A 3,132-nucleotide genomic window follows, 5' to 3' on the forward strand; every position below is an offset into this window, starting at 1 on the left:
CCCTCTCCTTGATAGGGGACAGAGCATTCTGGATTAAAGTAATGAACTGTGCGATACACTAATTTTTATACAAGAATTACATACGGAAACAAAAGTTAGCATCTTTAATGAATGTCTGCAGTAAGGTTATATTTTTTATATGCAATAACAAATTTTATACTGCTGAAGGTCAGAGTTGGCCTTTAATTTGTTAAAAATTTTATTGACAAAAGACAATGGATTAGTAAAAACAAAATTCATACAATGATATTTATTATTTATACATTAAATATATAAATTCAATCTTAATATGAAAGCTCAAACCTTCTCCACTATACTCTAAGAACTGAGGAGGCTTCAGTTCATTTTAATTAGAAAATAGGCGAATTAAATAAATTTCTAGTCTGCAACAAAACTGTTCCTACACACATTGTTAAAATAAACAGCCTGTCTAATTCAGGCGCCTTCAACAGACTTCAAAACTGCTTTTGATACCTTCAAAGGCAAGTTGAAATAATCTCCTGTCCACTTCAGTCGATCTTAGAGCTGATAAAAATCTAGGTGCAGCAACTTCAGAGATGATCGGACAGGGCCTCCTAATAATCCAGCCATACCAATAACACCATGCACTGCAGTGTTTATAGGAGTAGGCAATTCTTTGAGGTATGTAAAGTCAGCATCCTTTGGTGCAATCATTCCACTCCCAACATCATGAGCCAAGTTACAGGACATTTGGTAATTTTTTCGGAAGGTTGACCTTCATTAAAGTGAAGAAACTCTTCCATCGATATGCTTCATCCCGTACTTTGTGTGCAACAAAGGTCATCAATAACAAACTCATCTGAAAAAGAAATTAAACGTTAAAAGGTTGCAACAGCATTTATAATTTCAAAGAGAAGAACAGTATTGAAATACCTACATATTGCAGAAATACAAGCTTAGCAATTTCTGTCATGAATACTTAATATTAATCCATTTAATATTAAAAAGGAGACATTTCCAACATCAATTATGTAAATAATAGACAAAAACACTTAACTGGTTTTGGACGAGGATGCAGGGCGAGACCCAGGTGGTGTCACTGTTATGCCAACTCGTTCCTTATAAGAAACTGGTTAGAAGTTCCATAGCTAAATTCTTGGAAGAGGATAATTGTATAGTCTCCCTCAGACAGATTGGATTATTCCCAGGCTTCAATACCATACGTGAAGCCACAGCTGAAGGTAGAGGTACATCTGAAACAAAATATCAAACTCAATAACAGCATAACTACCACGCTGGGGGACCTGGTAAATGTATTAAACTTCTAGCAACATTGACATTACAGCCATTCTCCTATGGTAGTAAGAATTTAATTCCATAAAGTAGTAATGTTAAAAACTTCACTAGAATTTCTACTATCTTCATAGAAATTCTTCAGGAGATACACAACTAGTCTATGATTTAAAATCTTCCAGGAGTGTAATGTTTCAAAAGTTCCTTTCATATTACAATATCTGCAAGGTTTAATGGGAATACCTCTTACAAATGCTAAAAACCTTTATTCTCTTAACTTTAGTGTGTGAGCCGATTTAACCCACCTGCCAAAATTGTTAACCAAAGTATGAATATATTACACTGTTACTTTTCTAAAGTTAGCAAGATTACTTCCATAATTTTCATCGATTAGCTTTTGCTACTTGCAAGCCGCCTCCGAAGTTCATAACCAGCAAGGCTAAATAGTTGAAGACTAATAGGTAATTAGACCCTTATCCTTCGAGACACTGAACTACAGGGAGTCGCTATTCTCCGGGATTGTACAAATTATATACATAAGCCATGTAAATGCAAACACCAAAACACCACCTATAACAAACACAAACTAAAAATGCTAATACAATACAGTAATGCCACAAAATAAAATTTCGTGCAGGGACAACTTACAGAATACTGCCGATCCTTAAAGAGTAATCCTTAACACTACCACAGAACAAGAGATTCTAAAGTTGATACAAATTCTAACTTCAAAAGAAGACTAAACTTCACTCCAGCAAGGAGGGCTAAATACAAACAAAATCACTGTTCAAACAAGGATTTCAGAGTAAATGCTATGGAAGTACAGTTAAGGGGGAACTACACGAAAAAGACAAAATGAATATTACTTGATATTATTAAGCTAGCATAATGTTATGTATACAATATATATATATATATATATATATATATATATATATATATATATATATATATATATATATATATATACTGTATACATATATAAAACCAAACAGCTTTATCCCTTATGGTTTTTTTTTTTTTTGTGATCACTTAAACGACCAACATTGATTTGATTTATGTCAAACTTATGTCAATATATTTCATAACTGAATGGTAAAGGTTTAAGATTTTAGCTTACCAATTTGCATGTCAAAACTCTTCAAGATAAAGGAATGAAGTCTGCAGTCAAAATGACGAACTCCATTTGTCTGAACATATTTTTCTATGACGTCATAGTTGTAAACAACATGGGAAATAGGAAATTGCCGCGATTTTTAAACTAGTGCATTAATTAAGATCATTTTATGATTGTTAGACGTCTTATAGTAACATTCAATAGGCGTAGATGAGCTAAACTTTATAAAGACACAAGCCTTTGATCATATAATTGTATCAGAGGTTGTGACAACCATTTCCATTTTCAGTTAGATTTACTCTTAAATGTGATTACAAGGTGTACAGGATAACACGAAAAATAACGGAAAATATAGGTTAGCCCAATTGTGAGACCATATGTAAATCATTATTTCTCATTTCATTTGATTTCTCAAATTTTCTATCAATTTATGGTACATACTTGAGAGTAATGAACCCAAAAACTGAATGTTCCTTTAAAGGAACATGATGGAGCCACATGCAGCAGACATTGCCTTCATTTTCATTTCTATTGGATTACCTTAGGACCATATAGCACACCTAATGTCGTTTTATATAATGCCCAACAAGAACTTAGTTATATGATAAATAACCTAACCTGATAGTTACCTAAAGACATTAAAGAATATTAGATAGCCTTACCTAACCTAACTAAACCTAGGCTACCTTAAAATAGGATATTTTACCCACATATACTTATATAACTAAGCATACCTAACCTAACTAAACCTAGGCTACCTT

The 3,132-nt window shown here is 32.8% G+C and overlaps 1 long non-coding RNA gene across 1 annotated transcript in view; it reads right to left on the reverse strand.

Annotated features, from left to right (window-relative positions):
• The window catches only part of LOC137633545 (uncharacterized), a 2,165-nt gene extending 205 nt beyond the window's left edge, over positions 1-1,960 (reverse strand). The window contains exons 1-3 of the long non-coding RNA XR_011042264.1: positions 1,903-1,960; positions 1,019-1,214; positions 1-820 (exon numbers count right to left, since the gene is read on the reverse strand). The exon at positions 1-820 is cut by the window's left edge and continues 205 nt beyond it. This is a non-coding gene — a long non-coding RNA (uncharacterized lncRNA). The remainder of the gene's footprint in view (positions 821-1,018; positions 1,215-1,902) is intronic.
• Between the last annotated feature and the right edge of the window lie 1,172 nt (positions 1,961-3,132).

This window comes from Palaemon carinicauda, chromosome 43 (assembly GCF_036898095.1).
Source record: "Palaemon carinicauda isolate YSFRI2023 chromosome 43, ASM3689809v2, whole genome shotgun sequence".
Classification (NCBI taxonomy): domain Eukaryota; kingdom Metazoa; phylum Arthropoda; class Malacostraca; order Decapoda; family Palaemonidae; genus Palaemon; species Palaemon carinicauda.